Genomic DNA, 24,126 nt, shown 5'->3' with positions numbered 1-24,126 from the left:
CAGGTAATATCATTGAGGGGATGATTGTGAATTTGTGAATTTGTCTCGTGCATATGAGTTACTCCTGCAGAACTCTGGTGGAGGTCAAAGGCTTTATTTGCTGAGGGTTTTTTGTTTTCCCTTTTCCAGTTGTAATCAGGTTAGTTTTGTGTGACTTGTGAGATTTTGCATATTCTGTAGCTGTGGAATTTCAATTTGAAATCTGCTGGGGATTAAACAAGACCATTTCTTCTTTTTTTTTTTTATTAATTCAAAAAATATTTATTGAACAAAAAAGGATCTCAGAAATAATAAGCTGACTCCAGTGGGAGGAGAGCATCCTGATACTGGTTTCAGGTTTTTGAGTAAACCACAATGGAAATAGAGTAGAGGAGCAGTTCTGTAATGCCAAAGTGAATAAACTGATCTGTAAGTGAATCTATTCAGTGTCAATTCTGACAACTGCAGTAAAATTCATTGTTAATCCTGTTGCTTCTCCCAACCCTGGATCTGTTTATTGTTCAAAAAACCTCAGAGCACTGAGGGAATGGTGGGATTGGTTTTGTTGGAGGTTGTGAGGACCTTTTCAAGCTCAAAATGATGGTGTGTTTTTAAAATTGGTTTAATTATCATTAATCCATTCACATTCTTTCCATACCTTCTACATTGGTAATTTATTTCTTGCTATAAAAGCTGAATGAGACAGTGCACACAATAACAGTTTTTGGCTGAATTTAAATGATGTTGAATGGACAAGAAAGAGGCAGGAAAGGGATCTGGATTAATTCCTACACAATTGCAGTGAGCACAGGTCAATGGTTGGGACCCACTGCCAAAATTTGTGGTGGCTGAGTGAGGGTGCAGTTGGCAATCCCTGACTGTGCAGTAGGTGAGCCTGTTCTATGTGTGTCTATACATATTTTTAAATGGATGCCTTCACCTAGAAATCAGCTTAAGGGCCAACAATTTTGGATATCAGTGGCATTGCTGAAATAGATCCACCAAAATTCCACAGCTTTAGTTGCTGTGTAAAGGGGAAAGAGAATGCTGTGGCTGAGACTGCACTAAAATCCTGCCCAGGACAGTCCTTTAGACATTTCTCATCCATATGAGGAGCTGATTGGACTGAAAAAAGTCTGAAATTTATGTGGAGACCTTAAACTCATCCTGGTGTAGATTTCATCACCATGTAAAGCCAGCCTGCACATCCATGTGCTGCTCCAGGAAGGACCCAGGGCAGACTCAGAGCTCCAGTTCCTCTGGAAAGGTTAGCTCCTTATTAAAGACCTCAGAATCCCATTTTGAACATATTCCATGTAATTATCCTGTTCATATTGCATCAGGATGCATAATCACAGAAACCACAGGGAAATGCAGAATGTGCATTTTTTGGTACCACCTGAAGCTGTCTGGAGTTGCAGAAAAGCTGTTTAAAATGAAATAGTTGTATTTTTAAACTTATAAAGACTACAGCTGTGATTTCCCTAGATGCCCATAAACTACATAGATTTCCATTACTTTTTTTTAACCTTCCTTTGGGCCTTTTGTGCTACTCCACTTTCAGTTTGTTGATGCTCAGCTCCTTTAAAAGGCTATATCCGAATAAATACAAGTTAATAAAGGACAGAGGGTGCGGTGGGACTTGCTGGGTCATAGAACTCACTTCCCTGCAATTGAGGCAGCCAGATCACAAAAATACATTCATAAATTGTGCTTGTTTTCAAGTACTGGCTGTTATTTTTGCCACTGCTTCTTGTGTTATGAAGCTGTTAACATTCCTATGATCTCTACTGCTTGGAACTGTTTAGCAATTTCCATTAGGAGCCAGCCAGTTTCTGTACATGAGGCTTTCTTTTTTCCATTTAGTTGAAGTTAAGCTAAAAGTCAAGTCAACATATTAAGTTTCCAGCTTTTTTTGGAGGGAGGAAGAAGATGCATTTCTTTTAAAAAATTATTTATGATACAAAACCACATCTGTACCTATGTGCTGTGATTAAAAATCACATTTAGAGGGTCTAATCATGAGGTCTGATCAGTCCTTCTCCAAAAGGGGATTAGAATTTGTTGTCACTGGGATCATTCTTAGGATTGCCTCTGTGAGGTCCAATAAATTTCCCAGGATAATGGGAAAATTACCGCAGGAGAACAGGGATGGGTTGGAGCCATAAAATCAGCTGAAGCTCCTCTTGCTTTCTGAATTAACAACAAGCAGGATACAGAGGGAGTTCAAGGAAAAAGGGAAAAGTGGAACCACCACATTTCCAAATAAAGTTGTGCTGATTTGAGAGCCATATCTCAGGAGGAATTTCCATTTTTCCCTCCAGTCCCCCATGCACATCCCTGCATGACTGAGGGAAGAGGAACTGAGTTTGTCACAGTTTGGGACAGCCCAATCCCAGCACAGCAGAGTTTTGGACCTACCCTTAAGTTTTGGGTCATTCCCTCTTCATCCCATGGGTCACACACTCAAGTTTCTGCAAGTTAGTGATATAAATTCAGAATTTACTCAGTTATTGCTCTTGACTGAGCTGAACTGCTTTGGTTTAACCAGGAACTCCTTTTTTTTTTTTTTTTCCAGGCTGTACCTTTCAGATCCCTTTTTTGTATCACATAAGTGACTTATGGGCCATACACTAATTTATTCAGTGTTAAAGGCACTTTTGGGTGCAACTTGGGTGATTTCAGCTTCCCCATTTAGCCCATAGAAGAAAACAAAACTCTGAAATAATGGTGGCATAGGAATATAATGTGAAATCAGATGAGTTTCATGTCTGCCTAGAAAGCTTAGCAGTGTGTTTTTCTTAACTGTTATACAGCTCTAATAATTGCAATGAGAATAGAGGAATATTCCTGTGAAAAAATACTTTCAAGATTGTAAACCTTCAGGGACTCAATATTTCCACCTCAAAACTTCATTTCTCTAAGGACATTAACTTTGTAAAGAGTTTGCTGTATAAAAGAATTACCATTCTGACAAAGAACTTGAAAAACTTGCAAGAATTTCTGATGAAAGCATGTTAAACCATTTGATGTAGATAAATAACACACATGCATATTCATGTTTAAAGTTATTTCAAAAGTTTGATAAGACAGCAGTGAAAACAAATAATTAATTCAAGCTAAGATTAATTTGTCAAAAGAAAAGTAAACTTCAAGATGAAGTAAATACAATAACAAATAATAATATTAAATTCAAGTTTACTGGGTTAGTGGCATAAATACTTATTTCTTAATGTCCCAAAGGGGATTTATTGGGGTGTTTGACCATTGCTAAGTTGAAGCAAAGCTTTTACCTGCATTTTGCTGTCGTGGCTGTGAAGGTGCTGCCTTTGAACAGAAATAATCCTTGTCACAGTGAAAGGTGACAACTTTTGTTGTCATGATCCTTTTGACTGGCTTGTCATCATGCCCTTTCTAAAGACACTCTTCTGTTCTCATTTAATTACAGTCAAAATGCAAATTCTGCATAAACTCTCACCGTGAGAATCTTTTAAAGAAAGACTCAATGTGGATTTATCTGTTTGTAGTCAACTGTGGGTATTTCATCTGCATATTCTGACCAGAAATCACAAACATTTCCCCATCCTCTAAAGGCAGAATTACCTGCTGATGATTCAGTGGGCTCTAAAGTAATATTTCTCCTACCTTCACTTCATATTCTTATGACCTGTATTGTTAGTTTAAGACATAACCTTAAAAATTGCTTTTAGAAGATGCAGGGTGTCCTTAGGGAGCAGTGGATGAAGTGGAAAAGGTCAATATTACTGAATTTTTCAGTGGAGATATACTCTCCATTCCTCATTTTCCCTTACACAAATGCAGAGACACATTAGAACACATAGAAATATATTTAATAAAACTTGATCTGATTCCTCTCTCTAGATTAATATAAAATAGATTATCTAGAACATGTAAAGGCTGTAAAGATATTTGTTATGTTATGTAGGATATTTGTAAAATGCACCCCTAGGTTGATTTTGGATTTTCAGTTCCCTTGAACTCAGGCCCACAACTGATAAACAGCATTTGAGAGCAAAAACTGCTTCCCACTTTAATATATTGTGATGGAATTGGTAAAATCTTGTATGAGTGGCATGGAAGCAGATGTTTTCTCTTGAGAAAAAAGGTTTCTAAATTCCTTTTAATAGACTTTACCCACCTATAGAATGACATCAGAGGGCAGTTCCATGTCTCCATCATGAAGAGCTTGTTTAAATAGGAATATTGTCCCTTTTTGTGATTTGCTCCTAAGGACTCTTGGACTGAGCGTTTCATACCCCACTGCAAAACCTGCTCTCTGTCTCCAATCTTTTTATAATGAAAAGGTGCACGATGGTTTTGGCAAAGATTCCTGTATTGGTTGGGTTGATTCCAGTGTATATCATGTGTAAAAGGGAACTTAGGATAAGTGAGACCCACTCAACTCTGCAAGTGTGCTTATGTAATTATGGACCATGCTGCCAAAGATTTTTTCCTTCTTTTGGCATTTCTTCAGGTCTGAACAGGAAAATTTCTGAAGTAGAATTTACGCTGAAAAAAATAACCTGTCAAGAGCTGTTCTGTGCACTATTTTCTTTCTTGCAGTTCTTTACTTTTAGGGAAGGAAAATAATGTTGTCTGTAAGGATTTGGGAAAGGAACAGGATGTGAATTAATTCAGTCCACCAAGACTTAATTTTGTCTTTTTCTGCCTTTTTCAGTGAGCCATTTGTTGGACAATCAAAATCACTCTGGTATTTAGCACACAGACTGCTTTTCTCCTTGTCAAGGCTAAATTAAATTATACTTTCTGCAGCTGAGATTTTTTTTTTTCTATATTTTCCATTCATGTTAAGGATTAGTGTATTTGTTCATAAAGATTCTAGCTCTGCAATTTTGTGATATATGATCTAGATTACAAACAGAACTCATTGATTTATAGACTCTGAGTCACTATGAAGATATTCTTGTGTTCTGTTCTCTGTTTTAAACAAACACATTTTGTCCATCACCCTGCTGTGCCACTTTTTTCCACTCTTAAAAGTTTAAAAATTCAAATTATCTTCTAATTTGTAACCATAAAAAGAATTTTACTGTTTCACTTACCTGCCCTAGGACAAATTATCCTAATATAGGATTATGGCCACCATATTGGTGACCTTTAGATTCTATCAGAGATAGTGAAGTGAATCATTATTTAATTCAGGTTTTAGTCTGTATTCTTGGAATCCAGTCTTATCGCTGATTGGCCATGGTGCTATTACTGATTTAACAACGTAAATCATAAAAAGAATCTGCATTTAATTAAAAAAATTATAATGTACCTTCAATTCAAAAAATGTTCTGTCTTTGCTCAAACTGTGCACCTTAGTTCAGCAAAATCTGACTTTTGTCATCTGCTGTCTGTGACATTTCATCCACAGCTGTTGTCAGTAAAATCCCCACCAATATAGTTTTGCAGCATTTGAGAGCAAAATTGCTCTCAAATCTTAAATTCATATTTCCTGTACCCAATTTGCTTAGTTCTTGGAAGTTTTACATGCAGTAGTGGGGTTCAGCTCAGCTGTGCTGTCTGAAACAGAATCTCTCCCTAAATATTAATGTTTTCCGTACAATTTCCCTCACTTTGGAAGGGAAAACAAAAATGTGCTGTTCATGTAATGCAGGAAAAGGCTCTTACCTGGTGTAGTAATGCTGAGGACTTGAGTGACTGCACAGATAAAGTGAAATTCACCTCTTGCAGACAACTTTCAGGATGTGGCTGGAGAATTTCTTTCTAGGGAAGCTCATTTTCCTGAATGTTTCTTGACATTTCTCTCATTCTCAAACCTATATTTTTAAATATTGGTAATATTTTGATGGTGTGTTGCACATATTTATCTTCTGATGAGTGTAGATATTTTTTCCTTTTTTAAAAAAGTCTGTGTGTTTCAAAATTTGTTTATGCATCAAAATATCAATATAATTTTTTTAATAACTTTTGTTATTATATCTTTCCTGGTGAAGTTTCTAAATTACCTGTAAACACACCATGTTTCCTCTCTTTCCTTCTCTTCTCCCACCTTCAAATTAGGTAGTAAATTTTTAATTAAACTTGCCTTGACATTTTAAGGACACTGACTATCTTTGTCATTTACACAACAGATAACAAAGTAATCCAATTTTCTGGCCTCCCACAAATTATCCCTTCAAAGAATACAGCTCTTGCTTCCCGTGTTTAAAATAAGCATTACCCTTAGCCTGGCAACCACTGTCAATTACTAATCTTTTATTATTGGCTCCAGGGAAGATTAAAGGAAAAGCTGAAACGTAGCTGACAGTTTGGTTATCACATCTGGAGTAAATGAAAAGCATGGCCTGAATCCATCAGGGGAGATTAGGAAAATGTGAGAAAATTACTGATGTCCTTTTACACGTGGAAATTCAAACTCATTCAGAAACTGAGGTCTCTAACTCGTGACAGATCTCTGCCATGGCTGCTTTCACTGAGGGGTGATGCAGAGATAAGGAGGAGATGTGTTCTCCCCTGGAACACACAGCAGGGCAGCTTTGCTGTGTTCCCCCAGGGAGGGGAACGTGCCAAGAGCACAAAAACCATCCCCGCTCCCAGCACACCTGGCAGCAGGAATGGTCTGGAGGAATGCTTTTTCTCTGTCCTTAACAAAACTGACTAATTAAATATTAATTGTTCACAGGAAAACAAACAAATATAGAATCTTGATAAAAGTGATCAGCTGTATACAAAGATTTAACAGAATTGCAAGCCTTACTTTTAATAGGTGAGAGAAAATTATTGTGTTGGAATGTGCTGAGCTCAAATTGATTATCTATAATTAAATGGTAACTTTTTCCGGATTATGGCACAAATATGAACTGATTCTGTGCCTGCATATCCTCTCAATGATGGGACGCTACCCCTGACCTGAGCTTGGGTGCACTGGAATAATCCTTTGGGAGGAATTGTTGCTCTGCAGAGTGGATAGCATCTGCTCAAGTGCAGCAGTGGATGGAAAGCTAAAAGCTTTCTTTTGGACTTCAGATTTTCTGTCTTATCAAATGGATCTTTGTCTCTTTAACGGATTGAACTGTAGGTTTGTCTCCTGCAATCTGTATCTAAACCCCCACACTGCTGAGTGAGAAAAGCACTTTCAGAGGATGTTCTGGGTGAGGTGGGCACAACCCAAACCCCCCAAGGAACGCAGATAAATTCAGAAAGAAGAAGGAATTAGCTCTTCTGTAGCACATAGATTTTATGGGTAGTAGAATAGAAGAATTTTATTTCAAATCTGATGTGCTTTAGGTAACAATGTTAGGCTATCTCCCTATTCAATATACTTTAAGAGTTTAAATGTCATTATTTTAGTCATGCTTGCACAGGGACACACTGGTTCAGTGCTGAGTCTCAGCCTAAGCATTGGAGGTGACTTGGAACAAAAACTGAATGGAGGAACCTTTGAACTTGGCAGATTCAGTCCAGAAACTCCCAAATGGGTTCAGTCCCTTGGGAAAGCTTTCCTTGCTGACTCTCTTCCAAGAACTTGGGAGGAACTCGGAGATGATAAGAAGACCTGGATTAAATCTGTCAGAGATAAATGCAGCTCAGAACCATGCCCAGCCTCGGCTCAGAGGTTACTTTAACAGGCCTTAGCATCAGAAGTCATTACAATCTAAGCAAATTCCAAATTCAATTCAAAATTACTCTTCCAAATTCCGTGCATTCATCATAAATCAAAGAAAGCTCTGGTGCAGTTATGGGTGATCTTAGGATTTTTGTAAATACTGATTCTTTCACTGCAGAGGTTTTTTTTTATTTTATTTATTTTTTTAAGTGTTCAATTAATGTTTCTGAAATATTTCAGAAACATCTTCATCTCCTGGGGACATAATAAACCCTTAAACCAGCATTCTGCTGTCCTTGAAGTTTTGTAGTAGTCTGAATTTTCTAGTAGTCTGAATTTCACAGAAAACTAAACCTGCAAAACTTGTCTTTATTACCTGGAGGTCTCAGGAGGTCCTCATACAGGAATACTCACTGATGTTTCAGTTTTCTTGATCCTGGCTAACATAAAGATGACAGATACAAGACTTTAAAAGAAGCCACAGTTGTGAGCAGAAATTGATTAACTCTGATATAAAGAATTCCTTATTCCTTTGAGGAAACCTGTCTGGCAAAAGGATTGAGTAAAAATAATGGGAATTAGACACCCTTCAGTCCTTGCATTTTCAAAACACAGCAGATGTGTCTTGTGTTCATTCTGGGCCAGGTTGCTGACAAGGCAGCAAATTCCCAGAAAACCAGGAGTTCCCACACTAATAGCAATGTGCCCCTTTTACTTTACAAATGTAGATATGCATATGAACTGTATGTAAATTTCATTTTAAAATTTGAATTTATAGTTCCTTTGGCTATAGTATCACAGTCTAAACTTGATGTAGTTATAAAATTCATATTGTTAAAAAGAAATCATAGTATAATTAAAGGGATAACTTTATTATCTATAGAAAATCTTGAAAATTCTATGATCCAATAGAAAATCCAATTTAAGGTCTTGGAAACATTAAAATTTTCCCTCTGTTATCTTTGCTCACAAGACTTGGGGCTCTTTTGAAATAACTTCACAATTTCAGTATTTCAATGGAAAAGGGATACACAGATTTATTTGGTTTCTATTTATAAGGATCTCTTCTCTCGCTAGACATGGACCTCTCAATCACCTTTTAGGAAAGTGAACCGATTTTTTCACGCCTAAATGTGCTCATTTGGAGCAGCCTTTTCTGTTGAATCTGTAAAACCCCAGTTTCTTTTTAATTCAAATTTTACTACATTTAACAGCATTTCTATAAATTTCAGAAGGCTTCTGGGAAGCTTTCCGATCTCTGCACTGTCTCTCTCTCAGATGTGTTGAAGGTCTGAAAGTTGACAGAATAATGGTTTATTCACATCTCAGACTACTGATTCAAGGCAGTTCTTCAGGGGATGAAAACTGATCCCTGGCTGACTTTCATTGCAAGCACACACATTTTGAATTGAGTTGGTAATTAGGCACTCAGATTTTATTTGCCAAATTTAAATACTCGCCTACCATTTACTTCTGTTGAAGAAGACACCAGCATCTTAATTTATTAATTCTTTGCTTTAAGGTGTTTCTGAATACTTTGCAATGTAAGATGATGAATACAGAAGTCACAACAGCCCTGCATATATCTTTTCCATCTTCCTGAATGCTTCTCTTTCCTGTTTCTCTCTTCCTAATGGGTTCACTTCTTTGTCGTTTGTGTCTGAGGATTCCATCCTGAATGTTCCAGAGGCCAAAGCCCCTTATTTGTTCTGGCTTCTCATACTGCCTGTTATTTCATGTTCAGCAGTTAAAATGGTTCTTGGCCCTCTGTCCCAGTGCTGGGGCCTTCAGGAGCACGATTCCAAATTATTATTATAGGGGGGTCAGGAAACCTCCATGGGACATGGGGCAAGTCTGGTGAGGAGGGGCTGAGGGAGCTGGAAACAGAGCTGGGGAGGGAATGGAGCCCCAGGAAGGGCTGAGGGAGCTGGGGAGGGAATGGAGCCCCAGGAGGGGCTGAGGGAGCTGGGGAGGGAATGGAGCCCCAGGAAGGGCTGAGGGAGCTGGGGAGGGAATGGAACCCAGGAGGGGCTGAGGGAGCTGGGGAGGGAATGGAGCCCAGGAGGGGCTGAGGGAGCTGGGGAGGGAATGGAGCCCAGGAGGGGCTGAGGGAGCTGGGGAGGGAATGGAGCCCAGGAGGGGCTGAGGGAGCTGGGAAGGGGCTGAGCCTGGAGCAAAGGAGGCTCAGGGGGGACCTTGTGGCTCTGCACAGCTCCTGACAGGAGGGGACAGCCAGGGGAGGCTCTGCTCCCAGGGAACAGGGACAGGAGGAGAGGGAACGGCCTCAGGTTGGGGTCAGGTTGGAGAAGAGCAGGAATTTCTCCATGGAAAGGGCACTCAGGCCTTGGCAGGGCCTGCCCAGGGAGGTTTGGAGTGCCCATCGCTGAAAGTGTCACAGGAAGGGCTGGAGGTGGCACTCAGTGCCCTGGGCTGGGGACAAGGTGGGCATCAGGCACAGGTTGGTCCTTGGAGATCTCTTCCAAACTCAAGAACAAATGAGTTCTGTGTAGAAGAATAAATATCAGTTCCTGAATCCTCCCCAGAGCCACCACCAGGACTGGCCCCACATCATGGCTCCCAGTGCTGGGCCTGCCTAGGCCAGGAGTAAATGTCAGAGTTTATTTGTGAGCACAGGCTATGAGCACTGACCTGAACAGCAGTGCTGAGATCCCTGTTCTGGGAGCTTTGCCTGCTGGGAAGCAGAAGGAATATTTGTTTCTCTTCACCCCTCCCCTCAGCATTTTGTCACAGAGGTTCTCACAACCCTCTCTGAATCTCTGAGCTGTCCTCTGGGGCAGTTTGTCACGAGAAGCTTGTCACCCCAACAGGAGCCACTTAGCAACTCTCACTCTCAGTGCCTGCCTGAAAGAGTTCCTTAAATACCCGAATTTCCTTTGGCTTGGCTGAAACATTATATGACAGCTTTGCAAGCAGAATGCATGGTTTTCCTCCTCACAGAAGGGAAATAAAAGCTTCTGTTAAGAAATATCTATTTAAGTGGCTTTGCCTATGAATAAATTATATTTCTTTAAAAAAAAGGAAAAGAAATATTTAATATTCTGCCTGAGGGCATCATGTTTCTGACTTCTACACTGCATATTTCTTCTCTGGGTCTGTGCTTGTGGTTTTTAAAGAGATCTCCACAGCAGTGACATTAAAACTGAGGAGGTAGTGGCTGATCTGGGAGATGTTCAGAGAAATAAAAGAACACATCTTTCATTGCTTCTTCACCTCTGGTTTTGCTTTGCCTTAATTTCACATTTATTGAGGTTTGCATTTTGAAAACTGAAGATCAATCAGGAAATAATAGAGCACAGTCTGAGGAGAGAAAGGCAAGAGCAATTATAGCAAGATAGCTGGACAAGGAACCAGAAAATTCAAAAAAGGGCAGGCAAAGGGGCATTAAAATACAAAGACAAATCTGAATATGCTACAGAATCACCATGCCTTGTAATTGCTGTCCCAGGGCAATTACTTTGTGTTGTATTTCCTATTAGAGTTATTGAAAATAACAATATTTTTGAACTCTGATTTCCCTGGATAGGAATGGTGCCTGTTTCCTGAGCAGTTGCAGGGAGGAGGTTACTCCACTGATTGTGTGCATCTTGCACCTGGAGTAGGGATGGCAGGACTTGGAGTAGGGATGACAACATCTGGAGTAGGGATGACAGCACTTAGAGTAGGGATACAGCACTCAGAATAGGGGTAACACTCAGAGTAGGGATGGCAACCCCTGGAGTAGGGATACAACACTTGGAATAGGGATAACATTCTGAGTAGGGATGGCAGCGCTCAGAATAGGGTTGCAACACTTGGAGTAGGGATACAACACTCAGAATAGGGATAACACTCTGAGTAGGGATGGCAGCTGCTCAGTGATTTGTCTCTGGGCTTCCATCACATTTTAATCTGTGAAAAGTGAGGGGCTCTGTCATGAGGCACTTCTGAGACAGAAATCTGACAGAAAATCTGTTTCAATCAGCATTTGATTCCAAAATTCCCTCATCCCTGTGTCACACATACTGATCTGTGGAGCCTCCCCGCCCCGGGGGATTCCTGTTCCCTGCAGGATCCAGAGCTTCACCCCTGCTAAAATCCCTTTATCTGACACATGGCTGGGGAGCTGCTGCCAAGCCACCAGAGCTATCAACAGCTCCATTTCCCTTTGCTCCTTTGCTCTGAGTGAAATGATCTTTAGGAAGTTTGCAGGATGTCAGAAGAACTTGGAGAATTCTGCTCCAAGTTTTTTTTTTTCTGGTTGTTTTCTTTCTGATAGAAGTTGGTGTCAAACACTCACAATCAGAGAATATGAGCTCGTTTCATCTTGTTTCAGTGCTTTAATCTGGGTAAGCACAAGCCAACAGAGGTGTTTCCTGACATTAATCTCACCTGGGAAATTCCAGAGACTCCAGGATTTCTGCTGTCCTGGATCTTTGGCAGAATAAATGCTGGTTGTGTGTCTGAAATAGGGGTTTGGGCAGTTTACTTTGATTCTTTCTTTTAGAAAACAATTTAAAATAATTTCTGTGTTAATGGCCTGAGAGCAGACATGCAGTTAACACTTTTTAAGTGGGAAAAAGAAAATATAAAACATCTTTTCCTCATTTTTAATAACAAATAAAAGTGAGCATGTATCTTAGAAGTGAAAGGATGTCCCATATCTATTACCCTTCTCAGCATGTTTCCTGCTATTTAATTGCTGCAACACTCTTGGGAATTCTGACTACATAAATAATCATCATTTTGGTTTATACAAAACTTTTTCTCATCATATCTGTTGTAACTTAAAAGTATTTGGAGGCTCAGGATTTTGCTGAAAAAGTGTGAAGGATAGAAGGGCTGTGACACATTCTATTTAAAGTTGTGATAAAACCAGCATAAAATAAGGTAAATGAAATATCCTATGGCCTAAAGTAAGGAAATTACAGAAATTGAAATTTCATTCTCCTTTATCTTACTGAGGTAGGAATTTATCTATGAATAATATGACACAGTACTGATAAATAAGGTCTGGGACATTGAGTTTTTCCTGCCATGTGAATAAAGCTCACATATAATATATAGTGTGGGATGCCAACCACTGCTTGTGCATGCCTTAATTAGCAGCTCTCAGCATCCCCACATGCTTTGCTGTCATTCTTTAGGTAAATAATATTAATGAAAAAAGCTTCTAACTTGGGGAATTTTTTGTAGTTTTGTAGTTGCCTTTTTGCTTAATAGAATTAATTGAATACATGAGAGAGGTTTCATATAAAACATTAATAAAAATTCCACTGGGTAGTGGAATTAATATTTATATCTTGTTGATGTAAATACAAAGGGTTTTTAAATTTATTTATAATTTGAGGATAGCAGTAGTAGTGAGCATTGTTCAGGAAACAGAAATCACATTCTTTTGACTAGTTACCTTGAAATTTAATGCTGCTTCAGTAATAAAACATAAAACATTAGCACAGGGACAAAAAAGAAGCACCATAAAATATCAAAGTAAAATGTGACTCCTGTGCTTTATGAGAGCATTGCAATTACAAAAGGAACATTATCTGTCTTTGCTGGACTGCACTCCAGACCCACCAGTGCAATGCTCCTGCAGAAGTTTTGTTGAGGAGAGATGTGGAAGTTCCAAAATTAGCTCCATGTGAGGGTTTGGGATCTGAAGAGCAGAAACTCTGATCAATTTTCCAAAGGAACTTGGATCCCCCTTTAACAGAGCGGGTCCATGGCATGTAAAGCTCAGAGCCTTTAATGAGAGGGATGTTCACACAGCTTTGAGCAGCACTGCAGAGCCTCTCCACTGATGCTTTTTTTATGGGCAAGGAGACCTGGGAAGCATCAAAGCAGCAACAGCAGCTCTGCACATGATTTGCCTTGATTATTTTAGAAACAGAAATTGATTTTCATACCTTTTCCAACTATGCTTGTAAGAAGTCAGCACATTTCTCTTTTTCCTGTACAAAAGGGGAGTGGGAAAAAATAACATCTGAAGGCAGCAGCTTTTTTTTTTTTTCTTTGTAAAATTGACATATTGTAATATAAAATTTGAATTTGATTTTTATGAAATGGGAATAGCTGTAACTTAACCCACTGCAAGGTAATAGGGGTAGCCAATGAAAAGCTGTGCTGGTGGATTTATTTCATGTTTGCTGTTTGCATTGCTGCTTGTAACAGTGCACCAATGGTAGAGCATTCAGAGCAGGTTTGTATTCAGAGCTTTCACCAAAATCAGATCTATTTTCTGAGGTAGCAATTATGTACTGATATTATCAGGAGGTTTTCTCTGTTTGTTCATTTTTCTCTCCAGCATGACTGACAGATTTATGACATTACAGATAGAGAAATTAGATACCAGGAAAACACTGCTAAAAAATAGGCTGTGAAAAAATCCAAAGGACTTTTCACGGTGATAAAAATATTTCCTTTCTAATAAATTTTATAAAAGTAAAGGCAGGAAGATTTTTGTTTTCCTTCAGCCTTTTGCCCTTTACTTTCTAGTTGTATTTTATATATTCAATAAAATAAATTGCTGACAGTTTGTCTCAGTTTACCCACCAAAATCATCAATATTTGTGTTGGGGTCTCTTGGGTCACAGCTGGGCTTGGTCTAAGATGGGGATGATCTGTTCTGCCATGGGCAGGGACATCATTTGGAGGTGACCTGAAAGTTTTGTGCTTTAAATACCTGTGAAGTGACAGAATGTGCTCTTTAATATCCAGTCTTTTCATAAATATCTCAAATGGAGGGGAGCAGGTGGGGGACAGCCAGGAATTCTTTCTGCTGGAGAAAGTGTGTCCTTAATAGCCCCAAAAAAATGTAAGAGACTTAAAAGATGATGGCACGTTAAGAAGTACTAATTTCTACCTTTTAAAAAATATTTGGAAGCACAGACAGGCCTGTACAGATAGTTTTATTAAAGTCCCTGAGATAAAATCTCATTTTTACTCTTGACACTCTGAATTACCACCCACAGTCCATACTAAGAAATTACTGCAAGGAAAACCTTTTGAAAATTTATCTTTCCATTCTTTTGTTTTCTACAATAAGAAATGTTTAAGCATAAAATTATGGCTTCAGATTTGCTCAGAAAATTAAAAAGTCTTTAAAAGATGGGGGGAAAAATTACATTTTTCTGCCAATAACTAGATTTCCTTTAGTCTGCCCAAGAAATCACTTTAAAGAACGCATTACCTCAGGTTCTATTGCCGTATGGGGTCACATAGTATTAATAATCCTTAATAAAGAAAAGGGGGAAATTTACAAAATTTACACTTTGCAGTTCAGTTTTTCTGCTTTCACAGGCATTGCCAGTTAACAAGGGGGAAAACAAAGTCACAAGATTCAAAGCTCTGTGACATTGTTTGAGATAAGCATTTACATTTATGAAATTTGTTAAGCTGCTGTTCCCATATGTCATGTTGTGTTCTGAAAACTATTATGTATAAAATTAGCATATAAAAGTTCCTTCTAAGCAAAATTAAACTTGCTGGGAAGGTAAAAAGTGATTGTGTGGATTACCAAGGAACCTTGGTGCTAAGCAAAATTCCGTGGCTGAACTGAGGATCTGGGGGTACATCCAATGTTTTTCTGATGTAGATTCAGAGCATTTCCTCTGGCAGAAAATCAGGATTTATGTCCAGGGTCTGAGCTGGACACAGCATGAAATGGGTCCTGCAACCTTTGGCAGGATCAGCTTTTCTTCTGAGGAGAGCAGAAACACAAGAAATGCTTGATGGGTGTCTGTGAACTTTGTTTATTCTCCCTAAAGAGGGAAAGACATTTCACCTATGGAGAAATAGGAGAATATTGGCATCTATAAAGACACATGAACTAATTATGTAGTACATATATACAGAGATTTATGTTTGAAATAGGTTTTTTCTGCAAATCTCATTCACTGTTAATGGCAGCTGGGGGCTGCCTATATTTTCTGCCCTTGGTGCTTTCCCTCATTAAGGGAAATGAAAGAGTTGAAATTATGGATCTGTAATTGCTCTTTAGGTAAGGATTATTCATTGTCTTGCTGGAGAACACGATATGGAATGGAGCACAGGCATGCCAAAAATGATTCTCCAGCAAAACAAGTGCATTGAGCGTTCCTAAAGATGCTGCACATGATGGATGCCCCTCAGAACAGCAATCTCCTTCCTCTGCAGCATGGTGGTAGGCAGGAATTGTTTCTGCTTTTTTGATAAAGTCTTAATAAAGTGTTTAAACTGCTAAAATTACCTGAAAGTTCAGCTCTTTGTAGCTCAGTGCATCTGCAGCACATTTTGCTGTAAAATTCAAGGATTGTGTGGAAGTGTGTGACTGAGGGCATTGGCTGAACCCAGGTGGGCAGGAGGCCAGAGGCACCTGGCTTGGGTCAGGAATGGTGTCCAGGGGATCAGGGCAGTGCTGTCCCCTGTGCTGGCACTGCTGGGGCACCTCCAGAGCTGGGGCAGCTCGGGGACCCTCACGAGCAGAGGGACATTGAGGGGCTGGGGTGAGTCCAGGGAAGGGAACAGAGCTGGGGAGGGAATGGAGCCCCAGGAGGGGCTGAGGGAGCTGGGGAGGGAATGGAGCCCAGGAGGGGCTGAGGGAGCTGGGGAGGGAATGGAGCCCAGGAGGGGCTGAGGGAGCTGGGGAGGGAATGGAGCCCAGGAGGGGCTGAGGGAGCTGGGAAGGGGCTGAGCCTGGAGCAAAGGAGGCTCAGGGGGGACCTTGTGGCTCTGCACAGCTCCTGACAGGAGGGGACAGCCAGGGGAGCATCTGGATCAGGGACAGGAGAAGGAACGGCCTCAGGCCGGGCCAGGGGACTGGAGATTGGACATCAAGGGAAATTCCTGCATGGAAAGGCTGTTAAACATTAGGAACTGATGGAGTCACCAGCCCTGGATGTGTCCCAGAACACATGGAGGTGGCACTTGAGGACAGGATTGATGGTGAAAAGGGAGGTGGGGCTGTGTGGATCCTGGGATTCTCTCCTCAGGCATTTGTGGGCATCCCCAAGCAACAAAGGAAGAAAAATGTAAACCCAGAATTTTCTCAGTTTAGTTCAGCAGCTTCAAGGAAATGATGTTTCTGAGGAATTTGCAGTGCTGTGGAAAGCTGGACAGCAGCAGGATCCTCTGTGAAATGAAGGATAAACTGGCATGGAAGCACAAAGGGGCTCGCTGGGCTTTGTGTGCTGCTGACTTTGGAGCAGAATCAGCCTTTTTCAGACACATGATATATTTGCTTTCTAAAGTTGCTTGCATTGTCTGGGGATGAGGATTAAGGCTTAGAGTTTTTATGTTTGATCTGTCTGTGTCCAGGAGGTATTATTTATATAGCATGGGATTTAGTACACGATTCACATTTCCAGAAGGAATAAAATCATTTGTTTTCAGGAGGAAGGTTCAGCCTGTGAAGAGGCAGACTATAAAATTGTGATACAATTCTTTTGAAGGGAAAAAAATGTGTGTAAGAACTTGTAGTTAGACTTGACAAGCTAATTAAATGCTGTCCAACTCTTAATTGCTGGTGTTCTGGTATAAAAGGAATGTATAAGTATTTTGTAAATCCATATTTGGGCAAGCAATTTTATTTTTAAGGTTATACACATCAAGGGGGTTTTGTTTGTTTTCATTATTAGAAATCTCTTAAAAACAAAGCAAAATTTGTGTGCACACAGAAGGGAAGAATATTTTCCATTGATGAAATCAAGAGGCAAAATATTTGAAGCCAAGTAATGTAATGAAGTATGACTCAGTTAATCTTAGCACTATTAAAAACTTAAAATATTAGAAAAATTCTATAAAATGAAATTATAGCCTTGCAGTAACATTCTTTTTACCCAGCACTATTTCTCATTTATCAGGTTTGTACTAATGGCCTTAGAGATTTAGAGAAAATAATCTGAGTGGTGTGCTTCCAAGGGAACTCAGTTAAGTCTGCCTTTTGGATTATTGTTTTGGGATCTGTATGATTTAAAATGAATAAAACCCCCCTGTACAGCCGTGATAAAGATTACATGGCTGGCACGGTATCTTTCAACATCCAGCATTTAGGGGAATCTCAGAGTGTAAATTCCTCCAACATTTGTCATGAAATGAAATAAGGATTTGGATCTGGTCATAATGGAAAAAAGAAAAAAATCAGCTTCTATAAAATTTTTAATAAAGAAAAGCTTTTTGTGCTCTTGCCCATACCCTAAATGTGTTATGTTGAGCATTTCTGTCAACACAACATGCTCATGTTTGTCCAGAGAAAATGGAAATATTACACTGAAAAAAAATACTTCTGATTTTCCAAATTTCAGTATAGAAAATGAAATGTTTTTCTATCTGGCTCCAAATTTCTTTACCAATTAGTGGCAATTTTTGGGGACCACTCTCCTGTTGGTTAAAGCAGAGCCATGAGAACAGACTGGCCAAGAAGTGCTGAGTTTAGGCAGGCACTGGGCAGTGGGGAATGCAGCAGTCACTGGGAAATTCACTGTTCTGCACTGAGCGGGTAGATACATAAATAACTTCCTTAACCAGGTTATTTTTGGCTATATGTATTATTTTTATATGGTGCTACCTCCCTTGAGGTCAGCCTGGGCTTTGTGTTTGATATTTTACGACATGTGACTTATTTTAGAGGTCTTCAACTTATTTTGGGTGTACATTTTACTGTCAACAAATGAGATCTAGTGATATATTTTACTGCCCATACAGTTTACTGCAGTGTGCTGAGGATAATGAGTATCAGCTCTTTTCCCCTAGGTTATTTATCAGAGGAAATTACTAGGTTTGTGCAGTCTAATACTTGCATATTTTCAAATATTTAACAAGTCACACATTCTTGGGGCTGAGAGAATTCAATCATTTTCTCCAGGATAGTAAGAGAAATAAAAGCAATAAAATGGGAAGTTGAGCAGTAACTTTAATCAATGTGGCTGTTGTTGTACAATACTCTTTACAGAGTCATTCCAGCATTTTGCTGTTTACATAAATGTTTCTATCCACTGTAAGTGTTGTAAACTATTTTCAGTATATAATGTTATTTTTGTTAGGTAACATAACTAACAGCTTCCTTTTTGAAGTGCTTCAAGTGCCATTGTTTGTGATACAAAGCAATTTCAAAATATATTTACAAACCACAAAGCAACTTGAAAGTTTTCTTTTGATCCATTTGAAGTTTTTATTCAAAAATGTGTGAAAATTATCATATATGACAGGTTCTTTGGCTGCAATGACAATATATTATGGAAAAGCTTGAAATGCTATGAAAGGCTGTCTCATCGTGTTTTTGTTCTACAAAAGGCTCTTATTTCAAGCTCAGCCTCTGAAAGTTTGCCTCATCCTGTGCTTCAACAAATTAAAGCCTACCTTTCTTTCCCTGCAATTATTTTATAACTCTTTAGGTATACAGCCTCTTGTAAAAAAATATATAATCTAATTTCAAGCTTAGTTTGCTTCTAATTATCTGTTTATCAGCAATTGAAATTTTTTTCTCTTTACTTATACATTTTAAGCTTTCAGAAGAAAAGAACATCTGGTATTGAGAACGGAATGCATTAATTATCTAGCCTCTATTTTACTATTTAATGTAATTTTGTCTTTTTTTTTAATTATTAACATTTAATTTTGCCTGATTTTAACGGCAGTCAGAAGATAGTTTGTTTGGAGGTTGCTGTTTCCAGTATTCCATTTGCTCTCAAAAAGTAGGCTCTGAAATGAGTGGAAGCTTCATGTGTTTGTGTTCAATAAATTAATTTCTTGGTAGAAGCTATGACTAATTCTTAGTGAGCTAAGCCTCTCGGTGTTGTGTGGAGGGTTTTATTTCATCCTTCTGATGTGCTGCTCACTGTCAGTGTTGCTGAATCCAGAAGGTGTTGGGATTTTGAGGATTTTTTTTAATTGCTTTTTGGTGAGTGAATGGCAGAGTGTGAAGAAAAATGCAGTAATTTATTGCAATATTTTCCAGTGTTATTGGAGATTTGGAGTTCTCTATCCCCTAATTGATACTAAATTTTCCCACTTAAAGCGAATCATGAAAGAGTTGAGTGACCAAATTTCACACCAGTCTGCTCCATGTCTCTGAAGTGCAATTACAAAAATCAAATCAGTTTTTTCTCAAAGATTTCCATTGTGAAAGAAGAGCCAGAATGCAGAGGTTAAACTCTGCTTTAACCTTCCCAGCTGTAAATTTCCTGTTGTGTGGGACACCAGGACAAATTGGTGAACGATGGCTTTGGTAAACACAGGGAATGGGTAGAATTCCCAATCTGTGAACAAAATGTGTGATATAACTATTAAAAAAAACCCAAACCAACCAACAAAAAACCAACCAACCAACCAACCAACCAAAAAAAAAAATTGCTAAACAAACCTGTGGAGAAAAAGATAAAAACCCTGAATAACTTGCTAGACAAATCAGAGGAAAACCTGCTGGAATGGGTGATAGGGTGGAGAAGGATATGGAATAAAACAGAGGCAGGGACAGAGTAATTGCAACTGTAAAAAAATTTCTGTGCTGTTTCACACAGATATCAGGAAATGCTGAAGGAAAACTGTGAGAGGAACCAGAATCCAGGAGTTTGAGTGTCTTTGTATCCAATGGAATAATTTGGAGAATGGTGAATATTTTAACAGTAAAAACTACTTAAGGGATGAAAGCTGGATGACTCTGTAATTAAAAATACAGGTTTGTAAGTTAAATGTTTTGCAAAGATTAAATTGTTTCTCCTGCCAAATCTTCATCATTAGCTATGCTTTGGAAGAAGGGTAAAGTCTGTGCTCAAATATTCTCTCTTTTTTTTAAGCTTGGCAGCACTAAAGGAAATTGCTTTATAATATTTGTGAGAAATTATATCAACCTTTTACATGATTTTGGAAAGTAAATTCAATCTACTTCCAAGGAAGAAAAAAGAACAAGATATAGCTTAAAAAATCAAAATATGAGAGTGAAAAATCATATAATCAGATCCTCAAAAAGACTAGGTCAGTTTTAAGGCTGTAGGGTCAGTTTTACTGAAATAAAAACCCATTGGTTCTAAATATCTTGAGATTCCAGATTTTATCACTTTAGGTGTTTTTAGTGGCCACAGTTAAAAATTAAGATATCTTCTCTATTTTATTCTAAACTCAATTAAATAGAGAGACTTACAGTTCAAGAGGCCAATGTTTAAACAAGATTTGAAAGTCAATTAAAGTTACAAACCCATTATCACTGATAGACTTCTCGGGTTTTCTGCCATTATCCAGTGTATATCTTATGATCCATAACACCAAATATTACCTCCAAGTTATTATTTTTAATATAACCTAGAGGAATTGGATTATTTTAATTTTCAAGCACTGAAAAAAATTCATTTATCTTTAACTGATACACTTGTCTTTGTCAAAATCTTAATGATCCTTTCCCCTCTGCCTTTAAAAAAAGCAAAGCAGCAAACTCACCTGGACAAGGAGTTAACACTTTCAGCAATAAATTCCCTCTGAATAGAAGTTTATTTTATGGTTTGCATCAACAAAAATGCCTTCAAGGAACTGTTTTGGGTGAGAGGGGCCGATGAAGGAGAGCAGGGTTTGAGTGGCACTTGAGCTGAAATGTGCAGGGAATTTCAGTTTATTCAAAACTGCATTATTTGAGACAGAAATCAGATTAGAAGAAACATGTAAATGCATTAAAATGACTGGATGGGAAGAGAGGAAACAAACAGAAATAAGAGACTGCAGAAGTAAAGGAGGTGACACCAATTGTGATTTTCAATGCATTGCTGGAATCTGATGTGCTGGATCATATAAATGGAATATTAATGAAAATTAATAACTGAAGGAGCCATGCAAAGGTGAGATTTGGAGAGATGGTATTATGTCAAAGGAATCTTGGGTTTTGCTGTGCAAAATGAACCTGAAGGGAAAACAGCAGTGAAATCTTTGGGAAGAGGAAAAGCTGTTTTTTTGCACTGGAAAAAAAGCTGGGGTAACATTTACCTGTGGCTGCTCATGCTGAAGGGCACAGACAATGAAATTGGAGGAGGTGCGTGAAAATTTATGAAGTTGTGCTTAGAATTGACCTTGTAAAATAACTAAGATCAAAGGAGGGAATATACAGAAAAGAAATTAATACTCATTTCTGAAAGTCCAGATTATGAGCATCCTTTGGGCATTGAGGAAATTAGCTAGAAATACCCTGCTGTACAGTGGAGAATTTCATCCTGAAAAGTCACGTCTAACTGGGAAGGTAAGCAAATATTAGAACAAAGAAAATGAAGTGACAATTTTCTGAGGACAGAGGAGTGAACCTGGTAATTAAAGATAATTAATTTTAAAAGACCCAGGCTTCGTTTGTAAAAGACATTTAAAATATAACTAGGGCAGAATACAGACATTTAGTGTCAGGAAGTGTAATCCTTCTAATTTCTGCCTGAACGTGAAGAGACAGCAATCAGCCAGGGCTTCCAAGAGCTCCAGGAAGGTTTATCTAAATCCTTGCCTGTTTTCACACACAACATTGCTTCTCCTACACCCCAGCTTGTCCTCAGTTTCACACCTTGCTCTGGGTGAGATCATCTCTCCAGTTATTCCAGGTCTCTCCCACTCCAAAGGAAAGAGCAGCTGTGCTCACACCATGCCTGATACCAAGGTTCTTGTCCCCTATAAACAGATATGAATCTGTGGATGACCAAAGTATAAACAATCCTAAGAGAATTCAGCACAATCTGACTGTGGGGGATAAAATATCACAGAAAACTGTGTAGAAGGTCCTAAGAAAAGCACATTTTATTCCTTCTGGGGAAGTTGGTCAGGATGACAGAATTTAGAAGACTCAGTGGTTTCAAAAGAATTGGGGCTGAATAGGGGGATGAGTAAAGGACCATGGAGCACAGTAAGATTCAGGGTTGATTTTGGTAACCAGACAGTGAAAGGAAAACCATAATCAGCTGAGGGCATTCTCAGCTTGGGAATGAAAGCCAGCAGCCAGTGCAGGGAATGAGTTCTGTTCAGAGCCACAGGCATCTGCCTTGGTTCTCTCTGTGCTTCCCAGTAATGAAGGCTGTGAGTACAAGAATGAAAATTATGCATGTGTTGGTGCGAATCTGACAGCAGCAACTTCTCCACGAGCTTCTGAGTGCAGTGGCTGATTTTGCTGTGAGAAAAGCTGCCTGTGTGCCCGGGTTTCAGAGCTGTCATGTGTGACACACAGCAATCCCCTGGCAAGGAAAGGGTGAGCCAGCACTCCTCACTCCCCCTTCCCCACTCAGTTTCAGAAATAATTATCATGCTCTGCCTAATTGTGATTTCTGAGATCTTCATTGTCTGGTGTCATTCTTTCAACAGGAAGATTTTTATGGTGGTATAAAGTGGTGGCAGAAATGTACATTTAAATCAGCTTTGAACCTGACTGCTGTAGCTAATGTGTTATGACTAGAACATTCTATATAGAAAGAAAACACCATTATCATACTTAGAATCTCTCAGGTATATTATCATAATTATTCTTTCTAAATTAAAGAGGAGGAAAATTACTCTGGTGCTGGTTATAAATTGTGAATCCTGACAGGAACTCCTTGAAGGCCTCAGCAGTACAGACCTGCTTACCTTCATCCAGGTAGAAGCATTTTGTGTTTTATCCTAGTCAATACAGCAGAAGCTGTAAGTACCATTTTGGAGCTATGTAACCCCTCTAGACACAGCCATTGGCATTGAGGATGTGGATTTCAGTGAGAGATAAATTTCAGTTAAAAAAAAAATCATCCAGTTAAGTTGTGGTCACGGCCAAAGTCAGGAATTTTCTCTGTCCTTCTGATTCTGGGGTTAATCTAAGAGTAATTAGGACCTTCAATCATGTGATAACCTTCTGTTTCACTGAAATATCATTCTCAGTGCAGTTTGAATTCCCCCTATTTAGCAAATTGTGAACAGCAAATAGCCACCATGCAAAAGCAGATGAATCCAGCCTTGAACCAACGTGGCAAGGCATTCTGAGAGCCAAATTTCAATAAACCAGATTTGCATACTCAGGACCTAAACTGTTCTGTGTGCATGGATGTGCAAAGGCAAGCTGACAAGTGCTCCTAAAGTATATTCAAATTACAGCATTTCAGGAGCAAAAGAACAAACTGATTACAGTGTCTGAACAAGGTTCAGAGCATGGAGATTGGGAGAAATGTCATTCAGCAACTCGGATAAAACAGGATGTTTATTTTCTGAATAGTAAATGACAGAATGATTTCCTTAACAAAATATTCATGATTTCTTGGAATTACTCATAAAGGGTAGCTGCAAAGAGTAGAGACTGCAAAATTATGTATCATTCATGCCAATTTCCCAGATATTTTATTTAGGTCGGAAAGTGCAATGCCAGAATAAAATATAATAGCAGTAAATATCAGAGGCATTTGTTAGACCATCTCAATAATTAGAGAATGTATTCCTATGAGAGCAGAATCCCAGTAATGTATGCAAGCAGGATGTTTGAAAACAACCCTCTTAATAAATGTAGTTGACAGAAAATACACTGCAAAAGGATTATTGGCAGAGGCATGGAAAGTAAGAGATTTGGCAGTAACTTTAAGAACACAAATATGCATCACTCAAGG

Source organism: Ammospiza caudacuta, chromosome 14, assembly GCF_027887145.1.
Source record: "Ammospiza caudacuta isolate bAmmCau1 chromosome 14, bAmmCau1.pri, whole genome shotgun sequence".
Taxonomy (NCBI): domain Eukaryota; kingdom Metazoa; phylum Chordata; class Aves; order Passeriformes; family Passerellidae; genus Ammospiza; species Ammospiza caudacuta.
The sequence above is the reverse complement of the archived record's forward strand: the minus strand, read 5'-3'. Positions refer to the sequence as shown.